The 23,172-nt window shown below is 43.5% G+C and overlaps 1 long non-coding RNA gene across 4 annotated transcripts in view; it reads left to right on the plus strand.

The window, feature by feature from the left end:
- LOC114015894 (uncharacterized) overlaps positions 1–23,172 on the plus strand; it is a 258,485-nt gene that overhangs the window by 44,682 nt on the left and 190,631 nt on the right. For 3 of the 4 annotated variants that reach the window (XR_008733465.1, XR_008733464.1, XR_008733463.1), the window contains exon 1: positions 4,403–4,613. The exons of the other annotated variant lie outside the window; for it this stretch is intronic. This is a non-coding gene — a long non-coding RNA (uncharacterized LOC114015894). Of the gene's footprint in view, positions 1–4,402; positions 4,614–23,172 lie in introns of those variants that run through there. 4 annotated transcript variants of the gene reach the window in all.

A 23,172-nucleotide genomic window follows, 5' to 3' on the forward strand; every position in this document is an offset into this window, starting at 1 on the left:
ATCAAGCAGTAGTCCGAGCATTTTGCAACTGTCTTTAAATGGGAAGCCTTCAGTTGTTTGGGGTTTTTAGGGGAGATGAGCTACTTTCATGATTATTAGCAGGGCTTTGTCCCTGCGAGGCCGTTGCAGGCAGGTGAAGGCTTAGGAATGCTGTGCAAAAGGCTCCAGCACACAGGGAGAGGGCGAGCACACCCAGTTATGAAGGACGGAGAGGCTGATGACTTCAAAAGGGAAGAGGATGCTGTGGGGAAGGTGTGCCGAGGTCTGGATTATGGGTTTTTTATCTGTGACTAAACACATTTCACAGTAGAGTTAAAGTCAGCTGTGCTGTGCAGCCCCAGCAGCACAATGGGATTTCATCAGACTCGAGAAAAGCAAGACAGGGGAATTTATTGTTGCCTCTTCTCCTGGGTAATTTCCCCACCTCGAGGCTTAGTGCAAGGTGCTGACTTGCAAATGACACATCATTACGAAGCCAGCCCAGAGCTGCAAAGCATCGCTGGGAAAGTGGTTGGGAGAGCGGAGGAAGCTGCCTGTTGGACTTGGTTCCTCCTGGTGTGGGACCTGCTCTGGGAACGTGTTGATTTAATTCCCACAAGTTGGTTCTCGGATGGTGTGAATAAAGCTGCTGACAGTGACTGAAATGGGATTTGACACTGGAGAACCTGTTAGGCTCAGTAAATGTAGGTCTGTTGGGAAGCTTCAAAGGGTTGTATTTTAAGCCACTTTTCCTCCATCATCATCGATTTAGTATTTCTGAATCTCTGGCAACTGTAGTTTTTTATGATGAACAAGCAGAAGTCGACAATAAAGGCATAGAGAATGAAATGCAAGAAAAGGCAGAGCTAATTATATTAAAAATTAGACAGCCATTTTTTTCCTGATTGCTTGTCTAAAAATCAGGTATCTGAGAAATGGTCTCAATGCGTTATGCACCATGTTTAAAGATGGTCTGGCTTCTTTGATAAAATATGAACAATTTGAAAGATTTATGATCGTCAGAAACCCTGCCAAACGTTTTAGTATTTAGAGCAGCAGGAAACCACTCTGTGATATTTTTAAAACAGGTATTTACTCAAGTAATTGGTTACTTTTTATGTGGAATAAGAAAACCTGGTGCAGCTATATTGGACTTGACATAAAAGACAGGTATGTAATTTGTGAGCAAAACAGGGTGGAATGTACACATTGTACCTGGGGAGGTATTTCAAGAAAGACAACTCCTTGAGACAAAAAGCCAAAACAACAGACACGCTAGGTTGCATGCCAGAATTGTTTATTCCTCAGTTAATCAGCTGTGTAATGAATGTCCAGAAACAATCCCTTCTGCCCAGGTAGTTTAAGTTTCAAACTTCGTAAGCTTTTTGGCCTTCATAAAATGGATTACATGGAAGTTGGACAAAAAACACATGTTTCTGAGAACATTTTGGTTCAATAAAAAAAAAAAAAGTGGCAAAGTTGGTGCCAACAATTTACTACAGAATATCCGAACCAGATGTTAAACTATAATTCCAAACAATTTGCCAGAATTATGTATTTACTTTATTCTTTAAGTCAAACTAAAGATATGCATGGTTTTTATTACTTGTGGATATAAACAAAAATGTGGTGTGATTACAACTAATATAAGGCAGACAGTGCCAAACAGTCGTGATTTCTCCGACTACTGCACTAGCTAAAGAAAATTGGAAGCTCTGTGGGCAATTATGTGTGAAAGGGTCGTCAAAATGTGGCTGCTCAGATTGAGACATATCAGACTGCAGGCTGCTTAGTCACCAGATAAGAGCGTTGGCCAGAAGCTTCTATTTCTCCCCTTTTCTCACAGAAGTACAATTTTTCCCCCCTGGAGAGAATGGGGAAGAGATCTGCAAGGCATGCTGAGTTACATTCCTAACTAAAATAATACATGGACGGGACTCTTGTTAGGAGATACTTGTAGGCAATCTCCGGCTTGCTGGTTCTTACCCAGATGAGCTGCTATCCGATGGTTGAAAAGACAGACATTGACATCAAAATTGCAATCTTGAAAGGACAGAGTGAGTTTTAGCAGCAGTTTTTATGACATTATATGTCATTCAGGTTATAAAGGGTTCTAGCTGGCACTCCCACAAGCTGAAACAATCTTTACCTACTGTCAAGAGGCTCTCAGAAAACCTCAAATAATTTCCTTGAGTGAAGTGGCTACCTCAGTCAGCTGCGGCTTGACGTGGAGAACTGCTGAACATCCTGTAACACCCAGATCCCCAGGTCGGGCTCCAAATCAGCAGGGAGAAAAACACATCAGAAAGTAGAGAAAAGAGTTTTGAGAAGAGGCTTTGACTCAGAGAATTTTTCAGCGGATTCACCCAAGTCGAATCCCTCTGTGTGTTATATGGAAAAGAAGAATCTGCAAAAGATTTGCTGTGGAGTCTCTGGTTTCATCCAGACATTGGCTTGCTGGGACACAGCGAGCTCTGTCTTCTGACCGAGGGATGTGGTGTCAGATCCTGCTCGGAGGAGCATGGGAGCTCTGCTCTTCTGCAGAAATCCTGTTTGATTTTGGGAAAAGCATGCTTTCATGTAAAGCAAAAAGGAGTTATCTGGGTCTCCCATCTGAAGAGCACCTGCTACATAAAGCATCCTCTTCGTTTCACATGATTCAAGGTTAACATGTACTTTGTTATGGACAGGATCAAGACCAGCGATGAACGGGCTTCCTCCTGCAACACGAGATGCTTTTGTGTTTTTGAACCTGCCAAATCCTGAAGCAATAGCTGCAGGAGAGATGAGAATTACCACTGCAATATTAGTGCCAAAGCCCAACACAAATAGTTTAGTGTCACAGCTGACATTTTTATCAGACACACCCAGCTTATGTGTGTTTATGATTCAGTTACGTGAGGCAGAAATTGAAGATGGGTGAGATTTGCTAGTCCTAGGGTGTCCTTCACCTTTGCAATGCCAGATTCTTCTGACGTTCTGGTTCCTTGGTTCCTCCTTCACCTTGCCTCCCTTCTCCACCTCACCTCCTCAAGGAGCCACAAGTGATACTTGCAGTCAAAGTGGACATTGGCAACATTTTTGTTTTGCTCTGGAAGAAACTATCTTGGCATTCCTGGCCTTCCAATTTGTACTAATCCTACCAGCTTGTGGCTAGGCCAAAAAAAAATATGCTGTAGCCCATCATGCTAGGACTACCAGAAACCCAGGTCAGGTAACGGGACTGTAATTCCATGGGGCTCGCCAAGAAGGAAACATGCCAGTGTAATTATAGTGGTAATTATAGCACCGTAGTCACCGCCCACAAAGTACGACTCTCTGCAGAGTACAATGATTCCAGAATCAGAGTCTAAACAATATAATGATCTTAAATTGTCCTACCCGCCAGTCGTGGCTCTCCGTTGGATTGACCTCAGATTGAAAGTGAATCTGCTTCTCCTGTGAATGGCCGTGCAGATGCCAGCAAATACACATGGAACGGATGGTTTGCCTGCCTCTCCTGTGCTTGTTCTCCACTGACTCACTTCAGCCAACAGCTGATGCTGAAATTAAGGCTCAGCTTTTGTTTTCACATTGGACCCAACACATTTGAATGCAATTCTGCAGAGCGGGTAAGAGCAGTGAGACAGAAAAGCACCTCTACAGTCCTATCTTGGGCTCTCATCAGCTTCTCATAAACCACGTTTGACTTTGTGTGTGTAGACGGTCTTCCCACGGCTTTGGGACTTCTCAGTGCAGACCAGAACAAGAACTAACCTGTAGATCTGTTCCCGTGGCCTAATGACAGTTGCTTGGTGGATCCTCTCATTTCACCGTACGGGGTCTAGGCAGATGCTCTGACGCACAGCACAGCCTCTAAACCCCCTTGGCTTAGAGACACCGGTGTTCATGGCCTATGTGACATGGTTTACGGGTTTGTGTCCTTCCTGTGGAATAACGAGAGCTGTGGATTGAAATTCACGTTAAAAAAAAAAAAAAAAAAAAAAAAAAAAAGCTTAGTTAATCATCAAGCCCAGACAGTTGAGAAAGAAAGATTCCCCAAGTCTTTTCCTCAGTTTTGCAGGACTTGCAGGCAGCATGTAGAAAAACCAGGGCTCGCTGCAGCGAGCAGAGTCCACGGTCCTGCTGCTTTGCGGGTGTGCGGGTGTGACACGAGCAGTTACCAATACTGGAGCAGGTGACTTTTAAAATACAAATTAAAGTCCTGGTGCTGTCATGTGGTCTACTGATTCCAGTGGGACTACTTGGATGCAGGAATCTGCCTGAGCCTTTTTTTTTTCAGGGCTGATGCTAACATCTCTTTTCAAATTAAGTTTATTAATACCTTCAATTATTATTTATCACAAAGTAACATGCGGTTTGCCACTATGATGTGCATGTTGCCTGCATCACCTGTGTCTGTATTTATTCTGACATCATTTAATGTGGTTTTATTATGATTAATTAAGATGAGGGTTTTCTTTGCTGTGGAAGGCTTTTGTTTTGCAGTGCTGTGGTGGTGGGAGCTCTGTCCGGTTGTTTGTACATCGCCATGTGCTTGCTCCAGGGACGTTGTGCACAGTGAATCCACAAGCATGCATGCCTGCTTTCAGCGGGATCTGATGCCAATGAAAACACATTCTTTGAAGAGATAGGTAATTACTTAAGACTTTGTCTAATGTTATAACAGGACCAATAGACTATTTGAACCAGTTTAGCATTCATAATAATACGTGGTTCGGAGCTGAATAAAAGGCTATAATTCTTTTCAGGGGTTCCACTGACATAATAAACCACGAGAGTTCAGCTAGTCAGCAGAAAGCAAAGATTGGATTATAGCTGGGCGCATCAGCATGGGACCGTACATGGTAGTTTCTCATGTCTGTGAAGGGATTATTTCAGAAGGTTTTTTTTCTCCTTATTTGAAATTACTTTAAATCTATAACCCCGAATGGAAGAACTGCTGTTTTCTGTGAGAAAAATCCTCAGAGATAATATTTGCCATCTTCTCTATCCTAGTGTAATCAGATTTTATTCTGGAAACGCCTCCGTGAATGCAATTTTTCCAGTCTTTCACCAGTCCAACAATAAACAAGCTGTGGTGCTGCAGTACCGTACAGCTGTATGTGCACATCTGGCTGGTGCATGCATGTCCCCCCCGTGCTATTGTTCAGGTGGTTCTTCTCCCACCTGCTTAAGAGTTTTGCCCATCTATGGACCAAGACTTGAACCTGTATTTATTTAAATGTGTTCTGTATATGGGTTGGGTGGGTCCTTTCCTGGCACTATTTCAGCTGCAGCTGTTTTCATGGCAAGTAGTGGGTCCCAAGTGCTAAATATGCTTTGATTTTTGGTTGATGTCACATTGCATTTATAAGTAGTTAGGGACCATTTTAAAACAGAGATGTGTTTATATAAATATTTTATTTTTTGATAGCCTCAGGAAACCAAGTCAATAACTGAGGAAATAAATAGGCATGGAAAAAATCATAAGGGTATTGTTTATGAGTAGATTATAGTCAGATGATAATAACAAGCAGAATGAATAAAGTGGAGAGGCAGAACTGACATGACAGATACTAGCTTTAATACCACGTACTGAACTTTCAGTACATCTTGTTTTAGGGTTCATATTTCTTGAAAATCCACAGGAATAAATTGGACTCTGGGTAAGTGGTTCAGACAGAGCTGACTGGAGGGTGGAATGTGCAGAACAAGACCACAGGCAGGGTGTCCATGGTCTTCTGCTGCTTCCCAGGACTCTGCTCTGCCTTTCCAGCTCTTCATGTTTAGTCAAGTTTCTGTTCTGATAATTGATGGCCCACTAGCCAAGGTAAATACTGCCTGTGCTTTTGTGTCTTCTTTCATCAGCGTGCTTTGCTGGGTGCCCTGAGAGCATCTGCTGAGATTCATCTGTGTGTATGATGCCCCAGCAGGAAGGCCGGGGTTGGTTCTCCCCAGTCTCACTGTGCACATGAGGTGCTTCATCCCGTGTGGAAAACAGGCGGGCTGTCTCTGGCTTAGCTGTGTAGCCGTCATGGAGCAGACCCTGCTCCAGGGGAGCAGAGCACGAGCAGCCTGGAGGAGGACACAGCTCCCGGTGGTACGTGGCTGGTAACATGGCTCTGTGTCAACCTGTCTCACCCTCGTGTTGGGGAATATGATGGAGAACGGGCACAACAGCCTTAATACTGACTGTCTAGCTGCCAGAGTCTTTCTGGGAAACTGTTTGCAGGGCACAGCCTTAAGACCAGTATAAATTGCACTGAGGCCAGCCTCGGCTTGGATGGCACTAGGATTGGATTGCCAGAAGGTTTTTCAATAATAACAGCAACTGTCCTAACTAGTGACATAGTACTGCTCATTTATATGATTTATGGGAACACTGTATGCAATGATTCCAGCATATACAAGCAGGACTGAACTTCTTTTTAGCTTCCTGAATAGAGGCAGCCGTGTAATACACACAGGAGCTTAGTACTCATGGGAATATCCAGCACTGCCTGTGGCTGGAGGAGCTGTTTACATCCATCATTTCAACTGGCCCCATTAGGAGTTTTTGAAAACAGCAAAGAAATTTCTCTTGTGTTAAAACTAGGAGACCAGATAGCCTGCTAGCTATGTTATGTTTCCACGTTCATCTGCCCACTTGAGTAGTGTAGTCAGGCGTGGGGATGTTGTTTGTATTTGGGTCTGGATTATCAGTGAGTATAGAGCTTGTATTGTCTTGGCTGGGCCCAGCATTGTGGGCAGACTGTCTGACTGCAGTGGGTTGAGTCCTGAGATCATACCAGCAATTCTTCTTCCACAGCCAGTCTCCCACTATAGGCTGCTGGAACACACTGGGGTATTTCCAAATTCTTTTCTGCATCGGTCTGGGAGGGTTAAGGAGTTCCCTCAGCATTTGCCTTTCTTTCAATGAACGTGTGTGGCAGGCTCAGTGTACTAAGCAGGCCAAAATCTTCGGGTTTGCATTTGCAAAAAAATAGACTGTTCAGTTCCTTCATTGCTGGGTATGATTTGTTAGGTATGGAAACCACAGTGTACCCCCCAGCAGAGCACTCCTTACACAGAACAATCCAGGGCACCCCTTGGATGTATGGGTATACATGTCTATGCATACTGTACGTATACACATTCCTCCCCATGTGCCTGGAAAGCAGCGTTCAGTGCAGATGTCCTCAGCTGGCTAAGGAGCGGTGAGAATAGATTCTCACTGGCCTTGTGACAGTGTTACGCAAGAATAAGTCAGGGAGCCGGGGTTGTATTTTGTGCATCAACAAACCTAACAACAGAGACCCGGCCTTGGGAGGCTCAATTCAGCAGTTTGGGCGTGTTACTCATCCTGAAAAAAACGGGGGAAGCAGAGGGAATATAGCACACCCCAGGCAAGTCCAAACTTACTCCTGGTCTTCACATAGAACGTCTTGCAGTTTAGTAGCAGAATACTGGATTTTTGCTCTCAAAATCTTTATAGATTCTTCAGGTGGCACAATCACTGCCTACCAGTCATCTCAACTGGTTCAAATGCAGATCATCATCATCTTGAAGGTATTTTGGGAGAGATTAGATGGACTTGAGATCAGCTCGGTTTTGAAGTCCTCTGAATTAAGATAAATGAGAATGGATTGACTTTAGGCAATTTTAACTGTCTAAAGTGCATTGAGTATTCCTTTTTCCAGTCAAAAATCTCTATTAATTAGCTGACATAATAGTTCTGTGCCTCTTCTGTGAAGTTTTGAGCAAACCTGTACAATTGCCTGGAGCCTACAGACAGCTCCAGCACCTTAGTGTTCCAAGGTGTTTCTCCAGAAATAGACAGACGACTAAACGTCCCAGCAGGAGGATGTGATTTCTCTCAAACTGATGTCTAGTCCCTGCACATTTAAACTTTATCTCATTAAAATGATTTGGAGTCCATTACTCTCCTACCAAAAGTTCCCTCTGTGTTTTAAGGACACAAACAACATAATCTAAGCAAAGATGTTTACATTTCTCAAATCTTGGGTTAGATTGTGGGTCATTCTCTGACGTTATCTCTTGAACATTTATGGGTTTGAATGACATTCAGTAGAGCAGGGTATTGCTGTTTTGCCTTGATATTTGGGTTCTGTTTTAGTCCGTTGACACCATATCTAAACTGCAAACATATTTCACTCTTGGTGTTTTATCCTGGGTGTCTGCTACGTGGAGATAACAGTAGATTTGTTTGTAAATGAAGGTTTCAACAGTCAATGCATATGCCTAAGTATCTCTTGGCATTTCTTACTGCTGCAATTGGGTCTGCTGAGGGCAGTTAAGGTAGTTGCCTCTGGCTGTGCTCCAGGATGTGATTTTTTTCTCTTTCATTGCCATCTGACCAGTGTGATGATGACAGAGCTTCTGTAGAGCTCTCTCTGGTTTGAGCACAGCCTGATTTTGGATAAGGGCTAGTTTCTAACTTCTTAATTTCCTGAGGAGGGACTAGCATTTCGTGAGAGCCGCTTTTCTCACTACATCGTTTCTCTTCCTTCTGCTGTCACGTCTGCCAGTCTTTGGCTCACTGAACTATTTCAGAGCCAGCCTCTTCTCCTGTGACACCAGGTACACTGAACTCTTTCCCTGTGACATAACTTTCCACCAGACACCTGCCACTTGGTCATGTCATTCTGCTGCAGAGTACAGTCTTTGGGCCAGCATGAACGGGTCCAGCAGGGAACAGCTAATTCCCACCAGTCAGTAGAAGTGATATAAACACGTGGAGAATCCTTTGTGTCATGGATGGGTTTCATGAGGAGGCTTCACCACAATTGTACTTGGAGTCCACATGGCGACTCCGTTCATCTCTGTCACCCTGGATGAACAGTGGGGAAACCATGAATTGCCCCCCAAGTCAGCACTTGTTCTTATTCCCATCCACTGGAAATGTCTGAAAGATATTCAGGAGAAAATGTATTAGCGGAGTTAACAGACAAATGAACTCACTCCAAAACAGCACCTTACTCAGCTAATTTAGCTGCAGTTCACAGTGGTAAGACAACAGGCAGGTGACGTGGAGGTCACTCAAAACCCCACAGCACTAGAGATAATGATCATTTTATTAAAAATCCACCCCTTACACAGACATGAACTTCACTAAGAGATGGGTTTCTCCTGATGCAGCTGATAATTTGTTTATTTACTTCTCGCAGTTCCCAGGTACTTCAGCTGTGCATGTTTTCCATGGGTCAGTTATTTCTGATCAGCGATGTGGCTTCCAAGCCATGTCATGCCTTCAACGGCAGCCCAGCAGCCAGCGTTTCACCTGGGCCTTGGGAACAGTTGCTGATGGTGACTCTGCTGCTTCAGCAGCTTCTCGTTTTCCCCAGTGTGGTTTCCCTACACTTGGGCAATGCTGTCACTGGTGACCTTTGCCTCTACGCTGCCTAGAAATGTCATCCGGCCTCAAACCCACGTGGGAAACAGACGGTCTCCTCCGAGCTGTGGGACACCTACCACAAGTTTGCACTTGGGTCTCCTCCAGTTTTCAGCCAGTTCACTAATGATCCTTTTTGGAAGGGCTATAGGAATGGAAATTACATACAGATGGGAATTAACAGCTGGTGCTTTAACGAGACCCCTATTTCTCCTTCCCTGAGGGAATCTGTCTAATCCAGGTTCATTCCGTACCTGCTTTTTCTTCACCAAAGTAGATTTTGAAGTTCCTTCTTTCAGTTGTTTATGACCTGACTTTTCACAAAAGCTTTTGAAATGGAGCCCTTGTAAGAGCACGCATCTTTTCCCATTACGAGTTTTGTGTTCAGCTCAGTACAAGCTGCTTCCACAGTCCATCACTGGGCTGAAGTGCTCCACCAGGACCTACCAAACCAGTCTCCCCATTGTGTGTTGTGTGCCAGGTCCATCTCCTCTGTCTGGCATTCCAAAAGGCTATCATTGTAGCTGTCTGCAGAACTCGAGTCCATGCAGGGAACAGAGAAAAACATATTTTACTAATAGCTGTTGCTAAAGCATTTTGGTATAAGGACCTAACATCCTTCATGAATGTGGCAATGGCTTCTCAGCAGCCCTCCGGTCCACACAGCCCCCCATTCGATGTGCTTTTGCAGACTTCTTCATCTGCCCCCTCCTGCACGTCTTCACCAGTAGAAAAACGTTTTCCTAGCTGAAAGCCTTTGCCAGCTGTGCTAATACTTGCTTATAAACTTGCTTTACAGAGATTTCACAATTCCAGCAGGCAGGACTTTACTCTTAGCCCCTGCTTAAAGTGCAGGCTGAAATCCTGAACTTGGCCCTTTCTAAGAAGTACTTTCCCTCTGCAGGCATGCTGCAGGGAGTCTTCGCTTCCCACTTCTCCATGTAAACCAGGCAGTATTCTATGAATTTCAGCTAAAAAAAAATGTTGATTGTGTTCTTTGCAGGGCAATAACAAGAAGTCCCTCACAATACATTTTCACCTGATTAAAAGAGATTATTTTAGTGATTTAAATTTTGGGGCTGAGGGTATTATGTTGGGCAAAGTTTGATAATGGGTGCTGGTGTTTTGTGGCTGATCCTGATGGGTTGTCGTAGCCATTTACCTGCTTATCATCTTTTTTTTAACACTTTTCCTTTGAAAGCTCTGGGACAGGAGACTGGAAATCTCCTTCAGTCAGTGCTTGCACAGGCTGTATTCCCAGGGCAACTTAACCAAGCGCTGTTGAAGTACTGCATTAGGCCAAAAGCTGGGATCTCTGTCAGAAACAGATGCAACACAGCAAGAGTCTGCTGAGGGAAGCGCACTGGAGAGGGGAAGCATGTTCCCACGTACTACACCCGCTGCTAGGACAGTCCCCTGGACCCCGGCAGGAGAGGACGGGGCACAGCCTCCACGGGAGCAAGCCTGCCTCCGGCACCGCATCTGCCAGAGCGGCACGGCACCGGGAAACAGGCTCAGCTGCCAACCTGCTGCTCCGCCGGCACAGCTCCGGCCTCTGCCGAGCTCCTGGGTGGGGATGGAGGGCATGCAACTCCCTGCTGGGGTGCCCACCTCCCAGCCTTGTCCCTGCAGCAGGGGCTGGTGCAGATGTGCTAAAACACGAAATCCTGGGTAGCAGCAAATTTGGGTGGTGTTAGGGATGGGAAAGAGCAGAGGGGAAGGGAGAGAGAGGCTTCGTTCGGAACTCATTGACACCTATTATCTGTTTTGTCTCTGCCTCTTCAGCCTTGGGATAATATTTTCCCATATTAATAGGAAAATGTACACATTTCCTTCTGCTTGAAGCCCTGATTTTACAAAAAGGGAAAATTATCTCGGATTTAGACTCCTACTCAGGTCTTCGTGAGCATATTTCTAGGATCAGGTTCTCTTGCCCCCTCATTCATTTGGATCTGCAACCCAGCAGGTATCAGTGCCATAACAATTAACATACAGTCTATCTTTCTTTCATTATTTTTTAGCTTTTATTTTAAACTGGGAGTTCTGGTATTTCTGTGTACCATTTGCACAATGATTTTGTTGCTTTAAGCTTGATGTGTCAGTTGAGATAGTTTATTGCTGTGTTAGTACTGTGACTGTGAAGGAACAGTGTGCTTTCCATCCATGATATTCCTTTTCTGAGCAGATCAGTCCCAATGAACTCAGCAAATGATGTGAGCTTTATTAAACATTTGTTCAGAAAATACATTCCATTGTTAGATATACCGGCATGTTTGCTGACATGACCATGCTGCAGTAGTACGTGATCGGAGCTGGCCTGTGATTTATGATAGTGGGGTTGGTAGTAAAGCAAGGGCTTGTTGCTTCTTTATTTAAAAAAAAAAAATAATATATATATATATGGGTAAAGCATAAGGGTAAAAATCAAATCACACTTTAAAAAGTATATGATATTTATGAAGAAAAGACAAAAACAATTCAGACTTCAGTTCTGTGAACCCTGACAATGTGCTTTTGAGTGCCCTATGCCAAAAAACCAAGCCCGAGTGAGTCTCAGGCTGTTAAAAAGAAGCAGGAGAAAGAGAGCCAGTCCTTTGCGAGGCGCTGCCAAAGCCTCGAGTAGAGGCAGACGCTGATGTCAGAAGGGAGCTGCTGTGATTGTCTTGTTTGCTACGTGATTGACAATACGTGTGACACCATCCCTGTGCCCAGTACAACTCTGTTGGAGTTTTCCATTGGCTTTGGTGAGAATTGGCTCAAATCCGACATTTGTCTTATGTGTTAATGTGTTAACTGTGTCAAAAACTTTGCAACACCATTGACTATTGTACAGCTGATGATCTATTGGATGATAACTGTATCTGAATAGGACAGACGACCACAGGAATTTCCCTCAATGTCTGTTGCATTGTTATTAAAGACAGAACTACAGTACGGCTCTGACAGTGCAATTTCATTATAACAACAGTAGATTTTCCAGGAAGTTAACTTTTGGCTTGTTACTTAATCACCAAACTAATGAAATGTTGTTAGACTGAACCGAGAACAGTTTGCCTTCAACTGGATCGTTATTATTTTTAAGTATCACTTATATAATTTAAAAATATAATTTGCTGTTATTATTTTTGGTCAAGAATTAAAGTCCCTGGTTTGTGTCTAAGCTTTAGATAAAGAATGTCGTAGCAGAAAGTATGGGAGGAAAGCCCTATGTGCCCTCCCTGACATTCCTGTCACCGAGGGGTTTATTGTTAAGGGTTGTATGTGTATAACTGATGGGCTGAAGCACTTCGTTTGCAGTTGTGGTATTTCATGGGAATTAGATAATGAATCTGTGCAGCAGTTACGTCTGCAGGGGAGGTTGGTCTTACCATTCTAAGACGTTATTAGGACAAACAGTCCACCTAAGTTAAAAATGAAGCAATGCTTCACGCTGCAGCTTTGCTGGTCAAGCCTGGGACCTGTGCCTTGTCCTTTCTCAGTGCAAAGCAGAGCATGTGTTTTTCGACGACCTTTCACTGCTCACAGGTTTTGTTCTGTAAGAACAAAAAATGTAGAACTTTTGTGTTTTCAACAGCTACCATCTCTTAAAGCCCTTGTAACGATCATGGCTGAACGCCGAGGTCCGTCCTTAGGCTTGACTCTGCTTCTTGATCACACTGAGCTCCAGTTGATTTAAATGGGAGTTTTGCCTGAGGAAGAGGGCAAAACTTGGGATTTGGTGCAGTACGTTCTGTGAAAGGACGTTCACCCGTAACCTATATTGCCTTGACTTGGCAGTATTGTTTTATCTTGTATATCTGACACTCTCCCTTTCACTGCTTACGTAAGAAAATCGTTTGTACTGTCAACAGCTCTGTTTAACCTTTAATAATCAAATTAGTAACTAAAACCAAGAGGCCCAAGTCCTGAGGCCGATATTTGGGTAAAGCTTCCACTGAAGCCGATGGTAGTTTTGTGAGGGACAGGTCTGGAAAAGCCCTGAATTTTGAACTCAGAATTTACCCCAGCAAGCTTTTTCAGTAGCCTCTGTTTCTGCGCTACAAAGAACAACTAGGACTACAGTGGCAGGGAGGGGAAACGCTAACAGAACCTTCCTGTACTTTCCATTTAATGACTTTATTGGATGAGATGTCTGATGATACCAGGTTTTTCTAATTCTCATTTTTATAAGCTATCTAATACGCAGAAACATCAGTTCTGGGCATATGTTCCTGTCCCTGGAGTCTTGTTCAGACATTGGAGAAATATTTTCTAACTCAAAAGATAAACACTTCTGCTAGAGTTCAGGGGCGGAAATTGTTTTCATCGCAGCAGGTGTTGCCTATTAGTTCTACTAGATCTAAACCCCTAAGCTGGGCTTTAAGTGAGATGCATAATCAAGCTCTTACATCATTGTGAGATGTACCGTACTCAAAGCTTTTGCTTGCTGCGACTGTATTTCCTCCAAGAAACATCCTGTTTTGCAATCCCCTGAATTCCCCATGTGCCATACAGCATTAGGGATTTCATCACCTCGTGGGCACACAGGCTATGCTTTCTGCAGAAGACCCATAGGGAGGGAGAGACAGAGTGCCAGACCAGTCCGAGGTTTCTGTATTTCCTGGTAGGACCATGTGCTCTGTGAACGATAGCTTCATTTTTATCCTCCCTCTGGTGCGCTTCATGCTGTTTCCATTCTAGATCCGAGCCTGCTTAGTAGGCTGCTGGAGGCTGCTGATTGCATCACGTTGAGGAAGGGATCATGCTCTCCTCAGTCCTGCTCAATGATTTCAATTCCTATGTTTCTTTTTATGGCCTTGCCCGCTTTGTTTCTGTCCTTCACCTTGCTATCATGCATGCAGTGGACAAAATAGGCTAGTAAAAGGCATCGCTGTTTGTAGAGTCAATTCTTTATCTCCAGCTTTCATCAAGGTTTACTGTTAAAGGTAGTGGATTTATTTGCAGGCTCCATCTTTGTATTTGAGAATATAATCTATTTATTAATGGCTTTTCACTTTGCATCTTTACTGTAAATCTTTACTTCTTTCTTTTGGACCTAATGTGACTCACCTGAATTCACTGGGGATTGTTAGTTTGGGTTTATAAATAGGTTTGCCAGACCTCAGGGGGTGCTGGCAGGCTCTGGCTGCCCTAAGCAGCTCCACCTGAGCCCTGTCCACACACCCTGTGCCTGCTGGTCCTTATCTGTGTTTAGGCTCAGCCAATGGTGGTGTGGGGCTCTTGTGCTTAGCCTTGCACCTTCATCTTCTGGCTTGAGTTGGGCTTACCTGAGGTTCTGGACCGTGGCTGACCCTGGCTGTGGCTACTGAACTCACTCAGCTCTTGCCCAGGTACTGGGGGGGCTGCATCCCTAGCTGGGGGTGCTGCTCTGCTGTCTCCCTTGGTCCTGCTTGTCTATCCCCTGCAGAGCATCTTGCTCTGTCTCCTCCTGGGCTGTGGGAAGCAAGTTCTGGCCTTCTTTGTTGCAAACACTTTCAAGAGCAGTTTGCCTTAAGGGTTGCCTGTATTTTTGTACAGCTGACCTAGGTCGTGGGTTGAAACCTGCTTACAGTTTTGCTGCTTTTGCACAGATAGTACCACAACCGCAGTACTCCTTTGTTGAGCAGCAACATTCCATTTTTCCACTTTTTACAGTCAATTGTATGGGTCTGTCTAGTACATAGAAGAAAATGGACTGGGTGTATTTTTTTCTAAGCATTTTTGGTTTTGTGTTGTGTGTGGGGTTTTTTTTATAGCAGAAGAAAGGTATAATGATGGCCGCTAATTCACTGGCCTCATCACTGCTTAGTCACCTGTGAAACTAGTTAAAATGGCACCGACTCAAAAAGATGCCAGGCAAAGCCGGAAAGAAAAGATTGCTCCTGAAGCTTTTTGGTGAAACTCACTGGGGCTGTAATCATGTCTTAGAGCTCACGTGCCTTATTAACACGTACCTAGCAGGTGTCTGGAGGGCTGAGGGGAGCAAAGAAAGCAAAATCTTAGCGTGTTTATCCTATACGAATGTTCTTTCGCTATTATGGCACATCGTCCTGTGCTGCAGGATAAAGCACGTGTGGGAGAGGCTGGCAGTCTGGAGCAGCACTTTTCCCTCATCCCACTAGAGGGTGGGTGCAGTTTGGACAAAGCGAGGCTTTGGCTGGCTGAACCCTGCCTGCCTTGGCAAGGCGCGCGATGGAGCGTGAGCGTTAATTTATCACCTAACAAGGGTGGTGGGGCTGCCAGGGTTGGCAGTTGGTACTTCAGAAAATATTTAGCTTGGGGAGGGATGCAAGTGTTTTCCCTCTTTAATTCAGGCTCTGTCATCAGAAGATGTTACGAGTATAATAATATATAGAGTGAGCCAAATATTTTTCAGTAGCTTAAAACAAAGTGTCTATACTTTTTTTTTTTAAAAAATTGATTGAGAAGTTCATCTTGGCACGCTTTACCAGGCTCACAGGCACAGCATTTTAAAAGTACTTGTTTCAGAAAGAGGAAAAATTGAAGATTAGACTGTATTTTATTTTGATTTAATATTTGCAAAATAATTCATTTTGTGACTAAAAGACATATAAATAAAACAGTCCTCTGATCACAGTCTCTGCTTTGGAAATGAAGAACACTTTGTGCTTAAAATAAGAATCAGCAATTTGGAAAGAATATGATTCATTGTATAGCTGTCAGTACCATTGGAGCCAACTCCCCTAAATTCTACTTCAGACACAGCAGGCCAGAAGATACCGTTTCAGTTCTGTTTGGAGCTTTTTGTTTTTTATTTATTTTTCATCTGACCTGTTGGTTTGCATTGTAGGAACTGAGAATGCAATCTTGGTTTAAGGTAGAGCTAATTATTTTTTATAGCTGAATTATATAAAGCTTGTCCAAGACAAGGTGGAATAAAGGTTGAAAAGAAAAGTTTATAAAGTTTGGGGTGAGAGAATATCTATAAAAAGCGATTGAACAGACCGACATTAATTTGATGTTGAATAAGGCTGCGATGCTGAATAAAACAGGGAAAGGTTCAAGAAAGAATCCTGACAAACTACTTCTTCTGTTACAAAGACATTAACATAAGTAAGAATAATAATGCTTTTTGACACAAAGTGGAATTAATTTGTAAAGTCCAGTCTGTTGAGAAATCAAAGATTTGATCTTAAGGAGAGAATGTGCAGTTATATTAATCAATCTAAAATAAAAAGGAAGAGAAAATGTTCAATCCTCTGACTTTGACACGTGTTTCTTTATGACAGCACCTGACAGTCTTTCATATCTGGGACAGCACAGTATAATATTATATTTCTGCATGACAGTAGTGGAGTTTTCCCTGGGTCCAGGGCAAAATATTGCACAAGTGACCCAGGTTCCTTGCAGGCTTCATATATCCGTTTTTTAATCTTCTGTTAGAGCATCATCAGTGTTGGCCTCCGCTGGAGACGGGAGACAAGCAGAAGATGGATCACTGAGTCTGTTCTGGCATGATAGTTCCTGTGTGTTGTTCCACAGAAAGGGTTATGATCAACAAAAACATTGCCAGCCCAGGTCACTTGCCAGTTTATGAGGTATGGGATTGCTTTTCTGGTTGATGCAGCCCTGGTTGTTTTTGCTGTTATTGAAATGTGACATTGGCTGACAGCTCTGTGGGATCTCACATATGGAGACTTTGCTCCACAGGGATGGGAGAAACTGGACAAATTGTAGCGGGTTTTCACATATGGGGCCAATTCATGCCTGATGAACCCCTGTGGAAGCTGTTGGCACTGCACCAGCTAAGAGGCTGACCCGTCATATCCACTGACTCATTGTGGTGCCGTTTGTCATGATTAAAGCGCTTGAAATTTTCCCCCTAATGGGGGACCATGCTGAGTTTCAGTGTGTACTGCTCTGCTGCCTGCCTGTTTCTGTTGTTGCTAGATCTTCTGGGGTTGTTTGTGTTTATTTAAAAGGAGAACAGTGAACTAAGCTGGTGGTTGAAGCAGCAAATGTGGTTTAGTTGGATTATAAAAACTTTTGACGTTCTTTGTCGCCTTCTTAAATGTGTGATGTGAATGGGTATGAGAACAGGCAATGTGGATAAAGAGGAAATGGATGATCGAAACGAGACCAGACTGGTGGAAAGAGATGGGAACACTGTGGTGACTTGTTCAAGGATGCTTTCAATCCATCCTGCATCCTTGGAAGGAGACAGTACTGCTGCAGCAGTGATACATGTGTCTTCAGAAGATGGTACCCTAAGAAGGTGACCAGGGATGGAGGGGAAAGGAACACACTGGCATCCGTGGAACTAGGAAAGGAATTCCCAGATCTTCCAATTACATTGAAAGATCTGCACGTGAGCAAGCGTGGGGGGAAGCATCACCAGTGGTCTGTAGCTAGATCTGTGCTATGCGTGGCTGACTGGCCTGGTGGGCCATATTTGCCGTATATTAGAGAAGTGGCTGAGGCCATAGATGTGAAGATACCACTGTTGTGCTGTTTTCCCCAACAATTTATGGCTGTGGTTTAGAAAGCAAAGAAGCAAAGATGTCAGTATGAGTGATTCAGTAATACCAAGCTCAAGCCTATTGTTACGGTCTCTCAGGGCATAGTATGGGGCTTGCTTCCACCACTTGCAGTGTGTTGTGGAGGAGAAGGCTGGAAGAGGAAAAGGAAAAATCCAAGAAAAATATGTGTGAAGCTTGAAAAGAGTAGTAAGGCTGTAGGCTCAAGAAGAGAACCAGAGAGGCATCTCACCTAAATAATCTAAGATGCTTTGGAATGGGCTGAAAGGGTGAATAATAACCTGGCAACTGAAAGAGTTGTGTGGGTTTTTGGTTTGGTGTGTGTGGTGGTTGCTTTGTGGTTTGTTTGTGTGTGTGTTTGTTTGTCTGTTGTTGTTGTTTGTGTTTTGTGTGTGTGTTTGTTTTTTTTTTTTTAAGAGAGCTAGCGGTACTGCAGCCAGCTAGGAATGGCAGTGGGGACACAGTAAAGTAACATGGATGGTGGAAGGAGAGGGTGGCTTGGGGTGGTGAAGAGAACTGAAGGCACCTTCCTTCGTCGGCAGCGGGGGCATGCAAAATAATGATTCTTATCCCTCATTTCACTGTATTTCTGATCACTTGTTCTGTTTTTGTGTGCTGCTGACTTTAGGCAGTAGAAGCAACGGATTACAAAAAAGGAGGAGGGAGTAAGCGTGGTCCCTGGGCTGTAACTGTGTCCCTAAGCCACCACCACCTAGGGCCTGGCTTAAAGCTGGCTCTTCCTAGTGTTTATTAACTGGAGAGGGACAAACATGAAGATAGGTTAAGCAGATCACATAATCTATCCAGTAAGACACCATGGCAGTAAGAACATTCTTTCTTTTGTGCAAAAGTATTTAAATTTTAGTAAACTGTAGTCCATCCCTGGCAGTGCTCAAGGCCAGGTTGGATGGGACTTTGAACAACCTGGTCCAGGGGAAGGCGTCCCTGCCGATGGCAGGGGGAGTGGAACTAGAAGGTCCCTTCCAACCCAAACCATTCTATGATTCATTAGCAGTCAGTTACTTTCTCCATGCACTTAAGCTCACATATAAGTTCTGCCTGAGGTCAAGTTGCTAGCACTGTGTTGTGTATAAATGAGCACAGCAGGCCATAGAGAAAAGCAGTTGTGATCATGCAGAGCTCTGAAGTTTCAGGATAAAAAGCTGATTTTTCATATATGTTCTGATAAGGAAAACTTGTATAATATGTGGAAAGCAATGAAAGCACTGTCTAATAGCAAAGATTTCTGTTTTAGCAATACTTTATTGTATATTTTGGAGGAGGAACTTTGACAGATGGTGGCCTTTCTCCATCATTTGTTTGAAATGGCTAGTGAGGTTTTAGTTTGGAATCAGAAAAACATGAGGCTAAGCAATGTGTGACATACAGGTGGTGTTGGTCATGTTTGTAGATAGACCATGAGAAAAGGGAAAGAGAGGGTGTACACATGGAGGACACAGCTGTGAGATGCAGGTAAAAGGAGGATGCAGAGATGAACATAGGCTAAAAATGAGGGTAAGTAATGTTCAGAGTCAAAGGGCGTAGGTCATTGTTAGTGACAGCGAGGAGGCTGAAGGTGATGCATATTGAGCTGTTCAGTATTAACACCCTTCTTTCTTGAGTTCTGCTAATTCTTTTATGTCCTTATTTTGTGGTCCAGAGTTTTGGACCCTGTTTCATACTCCTTCTACTGAGCACAGCTTTTCCCAGGTGTGCAGGAATGGGGATACTGCTTGGGCTAGAGCACTCCAGCCCCTAAACAAGCAAAAAAGTGCACCCCCTCACCCCCCAGCTCTGCCAGTACTGCTCCAAAGTCAACGTTGTTCCTCTAAAGCCACTGAGGTTAGACCTAGGGATGGATTTTGCCACTGTATTTGGAAGTATCTGTATTCCATGTGCAAGCTGGGCATCTTAAAAACTAGTAATAAAATAATAAAATATAAAGACAGCATATTGCCTTTCTTGTGTAATCTGCCTGCAGAATCTCTAGGCAATCTTCTCCCAATCTGGAGGTAGTTTTGGTTTCGCGTATGTAGTTTCTGAAGGGCTACCTCCATCAGTCACTATGCATTAGAGCTGTAAAAATAAGAAAAATAATAATTTTACTCCCTGGAAAACAAATCAAACCACAGTACAGATTTGTCAGCTGTCCAAGCAACTGAAAACAATCAGTAATAAAATGCCTTTAAATCAACAAATAGAGAACCAAAGAAATACCAAGTAAGATTAATTGCTATCAATTGTTCCAAGATTTTATAACAAAGGGGAAGGAGGAGGAATTAGTCTTGCAGACTTTACACACTTTTTTTTTTAAAGGCCAGCAGTTACTCAAGTCAGTAAAAATGAGGTAATTATATTGCAAAATTCTTTGGATGAGAATGAGACTTAGTTCCAAAATCTGAAGCTACATTTACCCACAGCAGAAAATTGCTGGAAATCAGGAGAATAGCAGCTTGCATGTTTATTTTTCCTAGAAGAAAACAATTGACTCTTCAGAACTCGTTTCAGAGTGACTGGAAACAGATGGTGGTGGAGATGCTTTGCAACCCAGAAGCATCAGGGTGGTTATGGATTCCTGGGGCCTTGTGTCGTGTTTGCCTGCCTCAGGCTTAAACAAATACAAACTGGACTGGGAAGCAAAAGAGACTTTTCAGGAGGCAGGAGTTCTCAATCACTGGTCTCTCAAACTGAGAGAATGGGTTCGCAGCTATGTTCTTTCTTTTGCTGTAATTATTAATTAGTTTGTTGTGTGCTAGGGGCTGGGCAGAGCTGCCCTTGCCTTTCCCAAATCCTGAAAAATTTGTGCTTAAATTCAGTAATAGAAGGAAAAAGGTATGCAAAATTCTAGACAGAAGCTTGAAAAGAAGGGGTCGCCACAATCTTGTTCGTGGAGTGGTTCAGTGGCAGCATATCTTCCTGGCGACTGTAACAAAGTTTATTTGTACTGCAGTAACTCTAGGTATATGTGACTGTAATGCAGTATTACACCAATAACGAAAATAAAATCTGTAGGCTGTATGCAGAAGCTCTGAGTGGATCTCCCAGTGTTTGTGGGGATGCCCCACTCCAGAGGGATGCAGTAAGGAAGACTTAGACTTGTGCTATGGAGATCTGTTTTCTTTACCAGAATAAAGCTGGTTGTTCAGTGTTTAAATAAGGCATCTTTTTGTATGATGCTTTTTCAATCTTAATACACCAAGAATTTGAATTCTCTTTCCAAGCCAACAAGTAAATTCATTAAATGGCAATCACGCTATGTTTCTGCTTGCCAGAACACCCAGACCAGGCTTACTATTATTCTATTTGCCATCAAGGACAGGGATATAAATGACTTTTTCTGTACTATATATACACACACACATTATACAAGACATGGACTTTCAATTTATTTTATGTATCAGTCTTCATAGTTTCTGCATTTGTGTTACTTGCTGCATTAGTTTTACCGTTCTGTCAATAGTATTGACAGAATCGGGTACTGCTTCAATGAGTTATGCAGCTAGAGGACACCCATGAAAATACTTTTCCTGATACAGAAAAGTATTTATATAAATGACTAATAATTTCAGACTGTGAATAGTGGCACTCTGTTTACAGAGGATCCTGTATTCAAAGGCTGTCGTATGTCTATACTTTGTGGATTGGGGAGCAGGTGCACGTTTTCACAATGCTGTTTCTTGTAAAGTTAAAATAACGCTGTGGGGAGATTCCAGAGCAAAATCCCACTTTCAGGTCAGACTTGTAACACTGCAAACTGCCTGGGATCTGAAGGTGAAACTGTACTTCTTTTTCTGTTTTCTTTACCCTTAGTTTAAAAGATGAAGATAGGCCAGACTGGCCTGCCCATGCAGCAGTCACTGGGGTGGCTGCAGGTTTTCAGGGTTTGCTGGTGCAAGGTTAATAAGTGTAAAGTTTGACCCCTTGCCCCCCACTTTCTCTCTCTGAAGCCACAACTAAGCCCTTGTGCCTTTTTATTTACCTTGCATCTTATCTCTCTTTGTTCTCCTCTCCCCAGGGGGTTCGGTTCGGTTCGCTCTTTATGGCTTCAGTCTCTCTTTCTCTCTTCTCTTGTTGTCATGCTGAGCCTGTGGAGTTCTCCTTACTGAAGAAAGGCTAGAGTGAAAAGTCCCTGCAGCCCAGTTCTCACATAATCTGACCTGAGTTTAATCCAATTTGTCTTGGCAGGGAGTTTTATAGCTGGGATGGGCAGCCTCAGAAGAGCAAACCTGAGCTGGCTGTACTGTAGCACACTCATGCCTTGTTGCATCACAGCTGGCTTGGTCCTGGCTGAGAAAGTGTTGTAGGTTAAGGTCTTTAAATAAACTAAAAATGAATGGATAGCCTGTAGAGAAAGGGCCTTGCATTGGTCTGCAGCAGAGAAAGAAGCTAGGACTGGGCAATTAGAGCAACATGTGTGTATGACTTCAAGGGCACTGAGAGAGTGGGTGGTTCCTGTGCAAGTCATCGTCCTTGGAGGTTTATTCCTAGCTCCACTCTTGCTAGTGCCATCTCTTAAGACCTTCTGGCCCCTGAACGAGCTAGCGGCTCTCCGTGCTGCTCTGATGCGGGAGAGGAATATGACTGTTGGTGACATCAGCTGGAAGTATTGATGGATTTATAGGAGAGCCTTTCTGCAGAGCGTTTTAATAAATAATCTGCTGAACTAGTTCTTGGTTCTTGCCAGCGTACACTTCTTCCCCTTGCAAACAGTGTCACAAAGATGCAGCAGAGCAATGAGTCCATGTGGCAAAATCTGTGGTGGATGGGACGGGTCTTTCCCTGTAGTCATTAGTAACGCTGAAGTTGGCATGTTGCTTCAAAGGAGTTACTACTTAACTCTGTTTCAGGCTTGTGAGCATTTTGGTGGGAGCGAGGCTGGAGAAATAGAGGAGGTAGTATAAGATTGCACATTGCCTCCATCCCGATAGCACCAGAAACCACAGCTTCTTCTAAGTCTTTTGACCCAAACACTGTGGTCATGGTGGAAGTGTGAGTCCATAATGCAGCTGAGGCCCAACTCTCAACAAATAGTTCTTCAGGTGCTTTCTAATTTAGAAACATGGCCACAGTGCTTTGGATGTGCAAAGTACTCTACCCATGTTTACAAAGCCTTGCAAAGGCATGAAATTGTGTTCCTTGTGTTAATGTTCCATTTTAATAATAGCCATCAGGCCTCCTAGCTAGTCCATTTCAGAGCATTAATTGAACTTCTTGGGTGCTCAAAGGCATTAACCTTTGACTGTAGCACATACTAGAGGCAAACTAATCATTCAAATGTTCTCCCCAGCGTGCCTTATTGCTTAACCGTACTGTAGGAATGTAGCATATCGCTGGATAAATCAT

The sequence above is a fragment of the Falco cherrug genome, chromosome 8, assembly GCF_023634085.1.
Source record: "Falco cherrug isolate bFalChe1 chromosome 8, bFalChe1.pri, whole genome shotgun sequence".
NCBI lineage: Eukaryota > Metazoa > Chordata > Aves > Falconiformes > Falconidae > Falco > Falco cherrug.